Source organism: Ornithorhynchus anatinus, chromosome X5, assembly GCF_004115215.2.
Source record: "Ornithorhynchus anatinus isolate Pmale09 chromosome X5, mOrnAna1.pri.v4, whole genome shotgun sequence".
Lineage (NCBI taxonomy): Eukaryota > Metazoa > Chordata > Mammalia > Monotremata > Ornithorhynchidae > Ornithorhynchus > Ornithorhynchus anatinus.
The window spans coordinates 50600388-50618096 of NC_041753.1; the positions used below are offsets into that span (position 1 = coordinate 50600388).

Below are 17709 nucleotides of genomic sequence, written 5' to 3' on the forward strand. Positions count from 1 at the left end.
AATGTTTCTAATGCAGGAGGGTGTGAAGGATATTACTAGGTCTCATCTGGAGCCTATCAGGGCTCTGGGATCCAAGGTACAAGAGGAGAGAGCTCAGATGGTGATCTCCTCCTAGTGATCAGAAAAGGCTCCCATGGGGACATTTAATAATGATTGTAGTATTTGTTAAGCCCTTACTATGTGCTAGGCACTGTAATAAGCGCTGGGGTGGATACAAACAAATCAGGTTGGGCCCAATCCCTGCCCCACGTGGGGGCTCACAGTCTCAATCCCCATTTTACAAATGAGGTAACTGAGGCCCAGAGAAGTGAAGTGCTTTGCCCAAGGTCACACAACAGAGAAGTGACTGTGAGCCCGTTGTTGGGGAGGGATTGTCTCTACCTGTTGCCGAATTGTACTTTCCAAGCACCTACTACAGTGCTTTGCACACAGTAAGCGCTCAATAAATACAATGGAATGAATGAAGTGGCCGAGCCGGGATTAGAATCCATGACCTTCTGACTTCCAAGCACTATGCCATGCCACCTCGTAGTGCAGCCTGCTTCACAATTAGAAAGACTAATTCCCAACACAAGTCATGCCAAGCCAACAGCCACCTTTTGCACTTATGTATTATACCCACCCTCAGCACTTTTATATTACATGTAACATTTATTCGGCTATCTCCTCCTGAGAGATTAGTGCTGCTATCTCTTGTATCCTTGCTCATCCACCAGCTCCTGCTGTTTGTAAATAATATCAACTGTCTGGTCTGCCTCCTCCTTCAGGTTGAAAGCCCATCGATGGCAGGAACCATGAAGCAGCATGGACTAGTGGATAGAGCACGGGCCTGGGAGTCAGAAGATCTGGGTTCTAATCCCCTCTGACAATTGCCTTCTGTGTGATCTCGGGAAAGTCACTACCCTTCCCCAAACCTCAGTTTCCTCATCTTTAAAATGGGGAATCAGTACCTTTTCTCCCTCCTACTTAAACTGTGAACCCCACGTGGAACAGGGACTGAATCTCATCTGATTATCTTGTTCTACCCCAGTGCTTGTCACATAATAAGCACTTAATACATACCACAATTATTATTAAACACAGAAGCAGCTACAATTTTAAGACCAAAGATGACATACCATAGCAGTGACTCGATGCCTCTTTCCCTTAGTTGCTCCTACTTTCCAATCCTCATTCCACTAGCAACCTACTCACTGTACCTCAATCTTGCCTTAATCTCGCCGCCGACTTCTAGCCCACATCCTGCCTCTCATCTGGAATGCCCTCCCTCTTCATATCCAGCAATCACTCTCTCCATCTTCAAAACCTTATTAAAAGTACATCTCCTCCAAGAGGTCTTCCCTGACTAAGCTCTCATTTCCTCTTCTCCCACTCCTTTCTGTGTCACCCCTTGTACTTGGATTTTTCACCCTTTATTTACCCTTCCCTCAACCCCACAGCACTAATGTCCATAATCTGTAATTTATTTAATGTTTGCCTCTGACCTGTTGTGGGCAAGGAATGTCTACCAACTCTGTTATATTGTACTCTCCCAAGTGCTTAGTACAGTGCTCTGCACACAGTAAGAGCTCAAATATGATTAACCAGAAAATCCCAGAATTCTAAAATTTAGACCACATACACATACCATTATTATTGTGTCTTCTGCTTTGGGAATTCTCTCCCAAGTATTCACTACAGTGTTCTCTTTTTAGAAATGAGAAAAGTATAAGGATCAACTAAGGAAGAGATCTTATTGACAGGGACAAATTACATGACCTAAAAATGGATGGAAATTTATGTGAAAATGATCACACCATGAGAGAAGAGAAGTGAAGATATAGAAAGTGAACCTTGGGAAACATTTCAACAGGTTTAGGGCTCTAGTAGACAGGATGGAAGGAAACCAAAGAGGCAAAGGAGTCCAACAAAGTGACTGGTCTCACAAAGACAGTTCAGCAGGCAGGGGTACAAACAACACTAGTGCAGAAGGAAGACAAGATTTCAAGCTGACTAAATCCAGGACTCCATGGAGACCTGAAGTGGAAATTAGAACAGGTCACTGTAGGGGGAATATAAAGAAATGGCACAATTTTATTGGGGCCAGATTAGACGACTTAAAGCTGCAAAGGAGCAGAAGCGACTTGAGATGTTAAGGTAACCGGAATATTCTTCATTTATCAGGAACTGAGGAAAATGCTGTCCTGATAGGAAGGGGAAGCTGAGAACTAGTAAAAAGCAGATGTATGTTGGTTTGTTTTTTCCCCCCACTTCTGCTTTTATAAGAAGGATCTGCAAATAACTGATCAGGGTAACCTAGAATAAAGAAAAAAAATAAAGATCATCTGGAAAAAAAAAAAAGACAGCAGCAGGGTCTGGTGACATGCACCCTACGGTACCTAAGGGATAGGTAGATGCTACTTCAGTGCTGCTAGCCATTATTTTGGAGAATCCATGAAGGATCAGAGAAATCCTGAAGGCTGGAAAAAGGCAGATATGCTCTATAAAAGTGATTGAAGGATGGTTCTGTAATTACAGACTGGTCAACTGATACTGATGTTTAGGAAGAGACATGAACATATCAAACCATCAGCCTCTCAGCTTCCTGGGAGCAGAAAGAAAACATCCGAGGGCAAGCAACTTTACTAAAAGGGTAGCCAATCCTTAACCATCCTGGGTGGTTTCAACTTGCCTCTGTTGGGTTATATAATCACTCAAGGTCCCCCAGATCATAAACTCCTTGCGGGCAGGAATTGTGTCTACCAACTCTAGTGTATTGTACTATCCCAAGCACTTAATACAGTGTGCTCTGCACACAGTAAGTGCTCAATAAATACCATCGATTGATTGCTTGATCATGGTTCCCTCTTGCAAAGGGATTCTATGAACTAGTCCAATACCAGAAGAAAAGCCAGTGGCAGAGGCATTCTGTGTGACTGCCTTGTGTGTATAATTCAGAGAACCTTATTGCTTCTTTCCATATTGTAACTCAGCTAGGAATTATTGAACATTTCAGATTAGCAGCTTGTTCTTCTGCACATTACAAATGGTAGTGATTTAAGGATGACCAGGTGAGACTCAACAATAAACACTTCAACTCTCCCCCAGAAGGAACATTCTGGCACTTTAAAAAAACATACATCATGAGCCAATTCCTCCCAGCTCATGGGCTGCAGGTAAACTGAATCAACTTTTGCTGCCTTCCTTAGTTCTTATGAACACACCACTGTGCCATCACTTTCCAACTATTTTTCTGAGACTAGCACTAGCCCTTGTTCTTTTCCCTGTCCTTTATTTCTGTAGGGAAAGAAGAGCAGTTGATAGAGTGAGAATGAGAACTAAAACAACTGTTTGTAGGGACTTAACAAATGTTAGCAGTAAACAACCTCTTTACAGAAGAGACCCAGGTTCTCAAAAGCAAACACATAAGCAGATAGCCCCATTTGCCTTAGAAAAGTTGAAAAGTCTTTGGGCCATGTCCTAGCTGGTGTATCCAAAAGTTCCATTCAGGGCATTAGGACTACTGATTGAACTGCAATGCGTTAGGGTATTGAAGCAGTCACTTATGTACTCAATGGTACCCTAATGACTTGCAAGAGTTAATGTAGTTTCCAAAAGTGCGGGACTGACTCCCAGTACGTGAGCCTCTGCCCAGAAATGATCGAACTCATTGGCCAAATCTGCATAGGGCAAAACAAACATCAGTTTGAAAATAAATTGCAGAATCCACATGTTTCTTAATGGTTCTAATGATAACTGGCTCGTTAGCCAGCTAACGATAGGGGGATTTGCTGCTAGAACTTTTTGTTGCAAATCAGCATTGAAGAGAGAGCATTAGGTTGAGGGGGCTCAGTTGGGTTTCTGTCAATATCATCCCTAGGTGTTGGATCATGACCCTTGGTTAGGGTTAATGGCTTAGGAGTCCACCCAACTGATAAATTTGGCCTGGGGCTGGAAGTCAGCAGTCCTCATTGTTTCCTCTCTCCTTTTTATTAAAGGAAAGATGGGAAATGCCCATTTATTTTCTTCTTACTACATTCCCATTGGTACTGCTTTGTTGCATTGATCAACTTCGCCCTTGCCATATTTTCATGGGTAAGTTCAGTTCCACCTGTGCTGGGCAGCAGTGGCATAGGAGAGAATCGAGGGTGGAAACTTGAATTTACTACATGGAAGGAGGCAGTGGTAAATCACTTCCATATTTTTACCAAGAAAACTCTATGGATACACTACCAGAACAATTGCAGATGGAGGTGGGGCATTCTGGGAGAGATGTGTCCATGGCATAGCTATGGGTTAGAGACGACTTGACAGCATAAGACACGACAAGTTCAGTTCCGGGGCTTGCCCAGGGCAAAAATGGTAAACTCGCTGTGGGCAGGGAATGTGTCTGTTCATTGTTATATTGTACTCTCCTAAGTGCTTAGTAGAGTTCTCTGCACACAGTAAGCACTCAAATACCAATGAATGAATGTCATTATTAACAGCCAGAAATCACCACTATATTCTAGCTCCTAACACCTCTGTCTGCCCGATTCTTTGTATTGGAATCTCCATCCCTTTTAAGACAGGGGAAAAATCAAAAGGCAGATATCCTTCCGCATGAGATAAGTGATCTAATATGTCTTTTAATCTTACTTGCTCAGAATTATATGGCTTAGAATTTTGTTAGTTTCCACAGTAGCCAAAGTTTATGGGAGAACAGAAAATCTTGAAGACTGAGGGGAAGTCATATTTTGTTAATGCTTTCCTCTTTTCTTGAAGGAGATTAAACTGCTTCAGGAGAGAACTATTTCACCTGTCCCTCCCCACCCAGTTTCACTCTCCACCTGCCTCTGAGTCCTGCCCTGAAGTCACAGCAGATCAAATCAAGACAAGAGGCTGAGGCTGGCAATTAATTATATTCATTGAGCATTTACTGTGTGCAGAGCACTGTTCTAAGCTCTTGGGAGAGTACAATATAACAGACATATTCCCTATCCATAATGAGCTTATAGTCTAGAGGGGGATACAGGTATTAATATAAATAAATTAGATATGTACATAAGTGTTGTGGGGCAGGAAGGGGGAGGGGAAGAATGAAGGGAGAAAGTCAGGGTGATGAAGAAGGCAGTGGAAGAAAAGAAAACAAGGGATTAGTCAGGGAAGGCCTCTTGGAGGAGATGTCTTCACTAAGGCTTTGAGAGTACTTGTCTGTCGGATATAAAGATGAAGGATGTTCCAGGCTAGAGGCAGGAGGAAGGTGAAAGGTCAGCAGCGAGATAGACAAGATTGAGAAAAAGTGAGAAGGTTGGCATTAGAGGAACACAGCGTGCGGGCTAGGTTGTGGTAGGAGAGTAGCAAGATAAATTAAGAGGGACCAAGGTGAGCCGATAGTAAGGAGTTTATGGCTGACGCGGAGGTGGATGGGCAACCACTGGAGGTTCTTGAGAAGTGGGGAAACATGGCCTGAACATTTTTGTAGAAAAATGATCCGAGCATCAGAGTGAAGTATGGGCTAGAGTGGGGAGAGACAGGAGGCAGGGAGGTACCTGACAGCGCATGAGTTAGTCTGCACTCACTCCAGAAGAGTGAAACAATAGCAGCCAGTTAACCAAGTTCCACCACTGTCTTATCTGCAATCTTCCTCCTCAAGTGAAAGTCCTAAAGAATGGGACCCAAAGCCTATGTTGCAGGATTTTGAGTTACTGTCACCAGAAGCCCCTCCCTGTGGCCTGGAACAGCAGTGGAGAGGTATCTTTCATTCATTCCTATTTGTTGAGCACTTACTGTGTGCAGAGCACTATAGTAAGTGCTTGGGAAAATACAACAATAAGCAGACACATTCCCTGCATGCAGTGCGCTTACAGTCTAGAAGGGGGAAAATAGACATCAATACAAATAAATTACAGATATGTACCTAAATCCTGTAGGGCTGGGATGGGGGAAGCCTGATAGATGATTCTAGTCAGAGTCTGGGCATATAGCTCTCTGAATGGAGCTTGGGCAGTTATCTGATGGTCAAAGATCATGATAGTCCACCACCTTGGAGTGCTGAACCAGAGTTTGATTGGGGAACAAGTGTTTTGACAGGTAATCTGCCCTGGGTGCTATACGCCTTCAAAATGCCTCCACAGAAAAGAAAGAGGAAGCTTACACAACAGCATTAATTCATGAGATCTGAGGTTCGGGTGAATGCCTGAGGCTGGCCTAGTCCTCAAGACAAGAGGGAGCAAGAGGGAGAGTTTGCAAGCTTAATATGCTCTTGGACGATTACAGTTTGCCTTAAAGAAAGCAGCGAGGAAGTGGACAGGATGGCAGATACAAGAAACGAAGGATAAAAGCTGCCAGGCACAGTCTATCATTGCAAACTGCAATTTCTGCACCAAAATGGCAACTTTAGCCCTTCCGGAGCAGTAGATTTTACACAAATTGCACTACTTTGATTCAGATTTACATTGCTATAAAACTTCAGTATATCAAGAACATGGTAACTAATTTTTATAGGCATAATTCGGGGCTCTGCCACTTCAGAATCAAAGACAATAAAAACAGTTTAGAGTGGTGGTAAGTTTTATAGGCTGCTGAAAAAAAAAATCCATCCGTGTCCAGAAAGTATAAGCTTATCTTCCCCTCCCTTCTTTAAAAACTACCAGTACGTCTCCTCTCCATTTTTTAGCTGGAATGCTTGTTTGCACCCCAGAGCTGGTTCTTATCTGACTTCCTGGGTGCATACATCCTCCTCTGTGTGGGGCACTCTTAGAAGTACAAAGTAACACAACTGCCCTTAGTGGATGTAGTAATAGGCATAATAGTATTTATCATGTGCTTATTGTGCACTCTGCTAAGCACTGATCCCTTTGGAACTTACCCAGGAGACCATTTTCTGATCTTAACACATCTTGGAAGCTTTGGGATCATGGGCCATGCCACAGAGTCAAGTCGCTGAGGCCAAAGTGCCAGATGGTGACCCTCTCCAGAAACCACTGGAGCCACGGACAATCAGATACGAAAAAGTGTTGAGCCCTGCTCTGCCCATCATTGCTTGTTCCCTCTACTGCCTCTTATTTCCCACTTCATTTGCTGCTGCAGTAAAGGAGGCTAACTATGGAGCTACAGGAGCCCAACAGTGTCAGCAACTTGGGAATGAGAGGCAGTGCAGTCTAATGGGAAGAGGCCAGTGTTAGGATTCTACTTCCAGCTCAGCCAGTGGCTTGTTTGCCTCACCTTCTTCACATCTGAAAAGTGAAGATAATCAAATCAGCTCCCCCGAACCTCTGTCCTGGCTCATTCACTTGCCTGCTGTGACAGACAAATCATTTAACTGCTCTGTGCATCAGTTTCCCCATCAGGAAAATGGGGATAAAATACTTGTTCTCCCACCCATTTAGACTGTGAGACTTGTATGGGGCAGAGGTGAAGTTCTATCTGATTATATTGTAATAATAATAATAATAATGATTGTGATACTTGTTAAGCACAGACTATGTGTCAGGCACTGTATTAAGCGCTGTGGTGGATACAAGCAAATCTGATTGGACACGGTCCCTGTCCCAAGTGGGGCTCACAGTCTTGATCCCCATTTTACAGATGAGGTAACTGAGGCTCAGGGAAGTTAAGTGGCTTGCCAAGATCACACAGCAGACAAGTGACAGAGGCAAGATTAGAACCTTCTGACTCCCAGGCCCTTGCTCTAGCCACTACCCCCTGCTGCTACTCATCTACCTCACAACTTAGTATGGTGCTTGGGACATTGAGCTTAAAAAAATACCATTATTAAAATACAATAAAGAATGTCAAAAACACTACACAGATTCAAGGCATTATCAGTGAGTGTCCTCACAATAATAAACAACCCTCTCTGAGGTCACCAGTGACCTTCTTGCCAAATTCAACAGCCTCTACTGTAGCCTAATCCTCCTTGACTTTTCAACTGCCCTAAACACTGTGGACTGCCCTTTTCCTAGTCTTCCTCTCTGGCTGCTCCTTCTCAGTCTCTTTCATTGATTCCTCCACTGATTCCTACCCTCTGTGGGAGTCCCTCCAGGCTTAGTTCTGTGTTCCCATCTATTCTCCATCTGTACCCATTGCCTCGGAGAACTCATTCACTCCCACAGTTTCAAGTTACCATCTCTATACAGATGGTTCCCTAATCTACCTCTCTGGCCCTGACATCTCTCCTTTTCTACAGTCTCATATTTCCTCCTGCCTTCAGGATCTCTCTTCTTGGATGCCCCACAGACACCTTAAACTTAATATGTCCAAAACAGAATTATTCATCTTTCCATCCAAACCTGGTTCTCCCCCATCTTTCCCATCACTTTAGACAACACCACTATCCTTCCTGTCTCACAAGCCTGAAACCTTGGCATTATCTTCAACTCATCTCTCTCATTCAACCTACGTACCCCAAGTCACCAAATCCTGCTGGCTCTACCTTCACAGCATTGCTAAAATTTGCCCTTTCCTCTTCACCCAAACTACTACGACACTGATTACTACATCAGCCTCCCTGATCTCCCTGTCTCCTGTCTCTCTCCACTTCAATCAATACTTCACTCTGCTGTCTGGATTATTTTTTTCTAAAAAAAAATTCAGTCCATATCTCCCCACTTCTCAAAAACCTCCAGTGGTTGCCCATCCACCTCCACATCAAACACGCATTTGGCTTCTTTAACACCAACCTACTCTCTGTACCTTATTTCAATCCATCTTGCGGACCCTTTGCCCATGTCATCCCGTAGTCTGGACCTCCCGCCTCCCCCTCGCCCCCCCCTTACACACAGAACAGATCATGGCTCTCCCCACCTTCAAAGCTTTATCACAACCATCTCTCTTCCAAGAGGTCTTCAACTAAACCCTCATTTCACACCTACTCCCTCTCCCTTCCGTGTCACCCTTGTACCTCTTTAAAGCACTTGCTGTTCACCCCAACCTCAGTCCCACAGCACTTATGTACATATCTGTAATTTATTTTAAATGTCTAGCTAGAATGCTAGCTTGTTGTGGGCAGGAAACAAGTCTACCAACTTTGGGTTCTACTCTCTCAAGCCCTCAGTACTCTCCACACAGTAAGCTCTCAATGTATAGCATTGATTGATTGATCGAATCTCCTCACAGATTTGGAGCATCACCTTGTACACATGGACTAGAAGCAAGGTAAACCCTTGTGGATAGCAAATACACCTGAACCACATGAAGCAGGATGGACCAAAGCAATAAATACTCTTCGGATGGGTCAAATTGTGACATTCTTGACACTCTCTCCCATCTCCTCACCTCCCTCCACAAGGGTGTGTGGGCCCACAAAGACATCACTAGGTCTTAATCATTCACTACCAAGCCTGTTTTCCCAAGCACTGCATTCAAAAAGAGCTCTGGAGGGGTTCTGAAGAAAAATCCCCTGATCTGTACAAGAACAACTGGGGAAATGTGGAACCCCTATGATTTTTGAGAAATCCATACCAGGGAGAAATTGCCAGCCCATTTCTTTGGATGGAACACTTTTTAATGATATTTGTTAAGTGCTACTATGTGCTAGGCACTTTAATAAACACTGAGATAAATACAAGTCAATCGGTTTGGGCACAGTCCCTGTCATGCATAGGGCTTACTGTCAATCTCCATTTTACAGATTACAGGCACAGAGAAGTCAAGTTACTTGCCCAAGGTCACACAGTAGACAAGTGACAAGGTGGAATTAGAACCCAGATCCTTCTGACTCCCAGGCCCATGCTCTATTCACTAGGTCATGCTTTTTCTCTCGAAAGGGTATTATGTCTGATGACAGTGCTGTTCCAAAGGCCACTGAGGACCACAAGATAGAATTACAAATGATTCCATCACTAATTCCTTAAGAAAATTCCAATGCAAAAACCAACCCAAATTTAAAGAATCGGTGAAATGAAACACCGCTTTCCAGACCCTGTTAAAGTAAGGCTCGGAGCCTATCCCTTAGGAGTAACCATATTTTATCGTTTTTGATATGAGACCCAATTTGGACCAGCGACTTGCACACCAGACTGATAAACATCTCCCTTGAAAAAGCAAGAGCATTTGGAGTGAGTTAATGAAGTCAATTCGCTAATCCCCACCTAGATTATTTGCTTCCAAGTTTCCTAGGTCTTTAAGGGAATAGACAAGCAATCATTATCTAAGGCACTGGCTCACAACACAATTTCAAACCTCATCCCCTTCATAATAACTAGCAAAACTTCTGTTACAGTAGGCATCTGTTGCCATGTGCAATTCACTACAGAATAGGCTGCCTCCTGAGATCAGACTCATAAACCGGGAGCAGCTGCTTGGGCTCCAGCTCTCCCCTCTGATTCCGTGGTGTCATGTCACTAAATTTCCAACAATAAGTTCACTTTCTGGCTTCCCCACCACCACCCCCCTACAGCCCATCGTGGGGCCTGGGGAAGGCTGGCTCCAAATCTGGGATTTCAAAAAGGTGATAGATGAGATGATGTCATGGCAACCAAGGTAAAAAGCCCTTTCTTCCCTGGAGTCGTTTGGCTAATAAAATGAATTTGCCTGTTTAAAATTTAAAATCAGAACAAGATGGTTCGATTTTTCAATAAAGATGGTTGGCATATATGAAGGAAAGTTATTTGTCTGCTGATTGGTCTGGGGCAGAGCCAAACTGCAGCTAGATGGGCATGAAGCCATAGAGTTCCTCTGGTACCCTTCCCTCTGCTCTAGGAAGGGAAAACAGTTGTGCTCCAAGGAGCCCTAGATCACAAAAGGGATTTCACAAGGAATGAGAGGGAGAGAGTGAAGTACATTCTTGGACAACTATGAAATTTAACTTGGCTCATCCTCTTGCCCCCATTTCTCATCCCCACCTCACTTCCGCAGGGTCAAGAAAAGACCTACCCAGAACCACTAGCAAAGGGCATCAGATTAGCTCTGGGTGGGCCAGCCATCTCTTGGTCTCTCGTGGCCTCTCTCTCTCCTAAGCTGAGAATCAGTCCTCATTGCCATTCAACAACCACCAAACAACAGATGAACTATGCAAAGCCTCATGAATTCCTGGCAGGCTCCCCCAGCGGCTCCCCGTTGACTACAGATGGACTTCAACGCATCATCCCCGCCAAGATGGCAAAGCTATACGTCTCAGAGGGTAAATTCCAATTTCCCGCCCTATGCCCCTGCTTCCCAGCAGCCCCAGGGATCTCTACCAATGAGGTGATCATAGTCCTTTACTTGATGATGAGGTGGTGGCTGAATTTTCACTCAAACTCCAGAAAAAGGTAAGGGGGGGGGGGGCGGGGGTGATGAGAACGAACAACATCCAGCAGCCTTTTGCCCTTAACTACCCCCGTGGAATCAAGACATTTCCTCTTCCCTTAGAGAGAAATGCTGCAATTCATAATGCCCTGCACTCTTCTGGGAAATGTGATAAACCAACTGGAGTTATCCATTGAGATGTTTGTGTCAAATGTATTTTATTATCACAAAATGGAGAATTTCAGGAAGAAGCAGAAATATTTGAGAAAGACCAGTTCTAAGCTCATCAGTTAACAGGATGATTCAGTACAAACATTAAATTTTGGCCTCATTTACCCTGGATGTTTCAAAGTGATGTGGGGAGCTGCACTACTTTTGAACTAAATTGTTCAAATAGCAGTCCTGACCCATGGGCAAGTCTGAAAGAGGTAGTGTAGCCTAGTGGAAAGACCATGGACCTGAGAGTGAAAGGGCCTGGATTCTAATCCCATCTCTACCATTTGCCTGCTCTTTGACTTTGGACAAGTCACTTAACTTCTCTGTGCCTCGGTTTCCTCATCTGTAAAATGGGAATTAAATCCAACTCCCTCCTAGTTAGAATGTTATGTCTGTGTGGGACAGGGACTGTGTCCAACCTATTTATCTTGTATCTATCCTAGTACTTAGTATAGTACATGGCACACATTAAGTGCCTAACAAGCATCATTTTTTTAAAAAAAAAAAAAGAAAAAGTCCTGCCCCCACCATGATGTGTGACCTTGGCCATATCACTAAACCTCTCTGTGCTTCAGTTTCCTCACCTGGTAAAATGGCAAAATACCTGTTCTCCATCCCTCTTAGACTGTGAGCCTGTGTGGACAAGGACTTTGTCCAACCTGGTTATCTTATATCTACTTCAGTAGTTAGCCCAGTGCTTGGCACAGAGTCAGCACTTAATAAATGCCATAATCATTGGTTAGAAGAAATATCAGTGACCACTAGAAGTGCTTAATACAAAAAATTACAATTTTGAATTTTTTCATGGTTTCATTTTTGTTGGAGTTAAATTGGCTGAAAGCCCTTTCTTTTAGTGAGTCCTGATTGGCAAGATTGACAAATTGGCACTACTGTCCATGGGCTCTGCTAATAATATGTTCACATTGTTCCTAATATTATGCTATTCAAGAGGAGCCAGGCAGGGAAGAGAAGCAATTTTCATAATAATGCTGTCCTGAGAAAGCATGCTCACACTGGTTTTTTGCTTATGACCATCCCCCTCCCACTACGCAGTCAACTGAAGGCAAGCACTCTTCTCAATGGAACAATTCTTCTAAGCTGAGATTTCTGACCCACTATCAGTTTGAGAGGACTTTTTGTTTGCTCAGCACTCCCAATCTGGCAGACACAATAAGGCTAGAGGACAGGATATAGGGGAGAAGGAGTGGAGGCGGGGGAGAGAAGGGGGGGTTGGAGAGGAGAGAGAAAAAAGTGGAGACTGTCACTCAGGCAAGTGTGCCAAACTCAGAATTCCCTGAATGGGCTGCTAATTGATAGCAGAACCTGCATAGCTCCCTTTTTCTGTGGTGAGTATTCTGTGAGTATTCCTCACATCCCCACAGGTGTTTGGTTTAGGCTGCCCTTTTTGTTGTGCCTTATTTGGATGAGGTTCAAAAATACATATTTTTCTGGAAAGAAATCCTTGGGAAGGCTGGGGAGACTGCTGGAGCTGGCACTGTGTTACAGGTGTGAGTTGGACAATGAAACATGAGAAGCCAATTTTGCTCCTCTAGCCACAGTACCCTACCTTGCTCTCAGTTCTTCCACCCCCATCCCCTTGCTCATCCAACTTGGAACTCCTTCCCTCCACCTGGCAGACCACAGCTCTCCCCCCCATTCCCCTAACACAAAGCCCTCCTAAAATCCTTCCAACAAGCCACCCCTGTTTAATTCCCCAAAGCCCTTCATCCAACTATCATTTTTATGAATGGTTTTACACCCACCTTTGCTCTCATGTCTCATGTCTGCTCAAGCTATTTATTTTTACCACTCTAGTCACAATATTTGTCTTACCCCTTTATAAGGCAAACTCCTTGTGAGGAGGGAATGCCTTATGTGGTTAATCTGTCCATTTTAGACACCTAGTACAGTGCACCACTCCAAGTGGGAGCCCAATAAATACTACTACTACTCAGTATAACAACAGACACATTTCCTGCCCATTACCACTAAGCCAGTGTCATCACTTTCACTATCGCCAAATGGCACTTCCTAACCTCCATTTTGCCCATGGCTCCATACTACTCACTTTTCAAATATTTTCCTGTAATGATCCTTATCCTCAAGTTTCTAGATTACAGATACAGTGGCTGAGTCTACAGGAAACTAAAACCAACATGTCTACAATAGTATCTTGAACTCCAGTGTTTCTTAATTGTGCAAACCGGTCTGGTTAGTTTTCCTTCATATCAAAAGGGGATGGTGAAACAATGATTGTTGTCATAAGTCAAACTGCTGGAGCATCAGCTGAAATTGTTGAGCTCTGATCATACAGGCCTGATCATTTGACCACGTTATTATTAGGGTCTCCTGCATACCTTCTGAGTGGCTCAAGAAGCTGCCTCATAATAATAATGAAAGCACTTACTATCTGTCAAGCACTGTTCTAGGTGCTGGGATAGATAATAATGTTGGTATAATTACATTGGTATAATAATATCAATAGATAATAATATTATTATACCAACATTATTATTATTATGATACAAGGTAATCAGATTGGAAACCATCCCTGACCCATCTGGGGCTCACAATCTAAATCTGAGGGTGAGGGATTTAGTCACTATTTTAACAGATGAGGTGACTGAGGCATGGAGAAGTTAAGTGACTTGTCCATGGTCACACAGCAGGCAAGTGGAGCCAGGATAAGAACCTATACTCTTTCTACTAACTCCTGCTGTTTTACCTGCCTATATACACATCACACCTGTCTCTTCCAAACTTCCCTTCCCAGGCTTAGTAAAGACACATAGCCCAACTTGAAACATTTCTTTTGCTGGTTCTTCATTCAAAATTGAAAATTCTCATCCCTCTGGACTGTAAGCTTGTTGCAGGCAGGGAAGGTATCTGTTTATTGTTCTATTGTACTCTCCCAAGAGCTTAGTACAGTGCTTTGCGCACAGTAAGCACTCAAATACCATTGATTCAATGATTGTTATACTTTATAGCTGCAGACATAACTGACAACTGGGTTTGACAACTGGAAGTGAGAACGATCACAAGGTCTTAACTAATTTAGCATAGGAAAGCGTGAACTTTTTTCATTTCTCTCAAAGGACTAAGATGAAGGTTGATAATTACACCTACAGGACCCTTCTGGGCCTATTCGTGTTTCTGCTTTCCCACCTTTCTTCCTCCTATTCCTTTATTTTCTCTTGTTCTGCAAAGTCAGCCAAGAGGCAGGAAACCAATGCAGGATTTACATAGATTTCTATGTCTCCAACTGGGATGTCAGAGGTGGGAAGGAGGAAAGGTGGGGAATTAAAAGAGAACTCCAAGAGGTTTGTAAATATCACCAAAAAAACCAATTGATTGAAGCAGCAGTGATCTGAAAAACTGAGGAGGCCTCATCCACCCTACTGGGACTTGCACTCCTCACTCCCTTCCTCCCATACTTAAGATTGGCAGCAGTGTGAAAAGTTAGATGAACCGTGAGCTGTAGAAGGTGTGAGGGTTATGAGCATTCTACCCAATGTGTGAGAACTGCTGTCTGAACCTAAGAGAAAACTTGTGAGGCCCTGCTGGAACTGGTCATTAAAGGAAATGGGGAAATCTTGTTCCCTGGAGATATTAAATAAGAAGATTGAAAAACATCTGCCTGAGATCATTTAGAAAACAGGTGACTGGATAAAATGACTGCTAGCTGTTGCTTCCCACTCACAATTTGGAAGATTTGCCTGCCCCAGCATTAGTAAGTCTTTGATGGGAGAGAGGTAAGTGTTGTCTATTCTCTTGACTTCAAAAAACTAAAATAAACTCTTGGAACTGAGTTAATGGAGCTCAGCTTTCACTGATGATGTATGTGTGCTGTGTTGCTAAAAAGCAAGGCCATCCAAGATCTTTGGTGGTTTGAAGAGAGGGAAAGGAAGGAGGATGATGGGGAGGAGGGATGAGGGACTGAGCTGCCACATTTTTCACTGAAATTTAGAAAAATTTCAGCTTCTCATTAAGGGAAATAAGATAAACTCTTTCATTGCTGAGAATACTGTATCATTCTCAGAGTGTGCAGAGTGTGAGTGTGGTGCTTTGTGTATGTGAGATTTCTTGCCATGTTAGCTGTTTAGTCCACGTGGACTGATTTATGTCTGGGGTGCATTACATAACAGAAAAAACTAGCAGTAAATTAGGGGGACAAAGGTTCCACGAACATTACAAATGTAGCACAGTGGAAGATACTAATTACACTAATTACAGATTCATATCAATAGTTTGTGAGAGTGCACCATGTTCCAATGGATCAATAATGGGCTCCAGTGCCCTAGGCTGCTGCTTTCCCCCAACCTTGAAGTGAACTGTGGGAACTGAGCCCAGGCAGGTGGGTAGTCAACATGTCAAAAAGAAGCTCCAAATGACCAACTGAATTTCTCAGGCTAATTGCTAAAGGACAATAATCTGGTCTCACCAAATGGCCACCAAGCTCATTTGTTTTCTTCAGAGACCAAAAGGATAAAGGAACAGAGTTGCCTAGTGGAAAGAGCACAGGCCTGGGAGTCAGAGGACCTGGGTTCTAATCCTATCACTAGGCTGCTGTGAGACCTTGGAAAAAAGTCACTTTTCTGGGCCTCATTTTCCTCATCTGTTCTCCCCCTTAGACTCTGAGGACAGGAACTGGGTGCCCAACCTGATTAACCTTTATCTACCCTAGTGCTTAGAATGGTGCATGACACATACTAAGTGCTTAAATATAACAATAAAACATTATTCTCTTCTTCCCCACTAGTGGATTCCCCCTAAGGTCAAGAAAGTTAGCCACACATAGTAAACTAATCTCCCCACTATCCAAAATTCTCCAATGGTTGCCCAATCCTCTCCACATCAAGCAGAAACTGCCTCTAGGACTTTCAGGTGCTCAACTGGCTCTCTCCCTTCTATTTATCCACTCTTTTCCCAGGTCACAATCTTCATTCTTCTTAAGCTTACCTACTCACTGTACCTCTCTGTCAACCTCTTGCTCACCCTCTTCCCCCTGCCTGAAACTCCCTCCCCCTTCATATGACAGATCTCTGCATTTCCCATCTTCGATACCCTTTTTATGATATTTGTTAAGCGCTTACTATGTGCCAGGGACTCTAAGCACAGGGGTAGACCCAAGTCAATCAGGCTGGACACAGTTTATGTTCCACATGGGACTCACAGTCTAAATCCCCATTTACAGATGAGTCACAGGCACAGAGACGTGAAGCGACTTATCGTGCAGTGAGACCTTGGGCAAGTGGAGGAGCTGGGATTAGAACCCAGGTCCTTCTGACTCCCAGACCCATGCTCTATCTACTGGGATTCCTCAGTTAATTTCTAATCTCCCCCAGTAATATCCTCCCAAAACTGCCCACTTTGGTATTTCTGCACCACCTAAGCACGATCCCAATAGTATTTATTGAGCATGTACTCAGTGAACAACACTCTTCCTAGCTCTTGGGAGAGTTCAATAGAATTAGTAGAGACAATCCTCACCCTAAAAGATTTTACAAGCTAGCAGAAGAGACAGGCACTAAAATGAATTGCAGGTAGGGGAAGCAACTGACTTTAAAGTGTACATAATAATAATATTGTTGGTATTTGTTAAGCGCTTACTGTGTGCAGAGCACTGTTCTAAGCACTGGGGTAGACACAGGGGAATCAGGTTGTCCCACGTGGGGCTCAGTCTTAATCCCCATTTTACAGATGAGGTAACAGGCACAGAGAAGTGAAGTGACTTGCCCACAGTCACACAGCTGACAAGTGGCAGAGCTGGGATTCATAATAATAATAGTGTTGGTATTTGTTAAGCGCTTACTATGTGCCGAGCACTGTTCTAAGCACTGGGGTAGACACAGGAGAATCAGGATGTCCCACGTGGGGCTCACAGTCTTAATCCCCATTTTACAGATGAGGTAACTGAGGCACAGAGAAGTTAAGTGACTTGCCCACAGTCACACAGCTGACAAGTGGCAGAGCTGGGATTCGAACTCATGACCTCTGACTCCAAAGCCCGTGCTCTTTCCACTGAGCCACGCTGCTTCTCATAAGAGCTAAGGATGGGGGTGGCGGGAGTGGGAGAGGGAGAGGGAGAGATTGTGTACTCACCTTCTGAAAGCACATTAGAACATCTTTTTCATACCCTATTACTTAAGCACATCAATTCATCAATAGTTTTGTTTGAGCACTTCCTCCATGCAGAACACTGTAGGAAGCACTTGAGAGAGTACAGTAAAGTTAGTTAACATGATCCCTAACCTCAATTATCTTACATTCTAGCAGGGGAGAGAGAGACACCAAAATTAATTA

At 43.7% G+C, this 17709-nt stretch overlaps 1 long non-coding RNA gene across 1 annotated transcript in view; it reads right to left on the minus strand.

Annotated features, from left to right (window-relative positions):
- LOC114808244 overlaps window positions 1–17709 on the minus strand; it is a 30043-nt gene that overhangs the window by 969 nt on the left and 11365 nt on the right. The gene's annotated exons all lie outside the window — the stretch shown is intronic.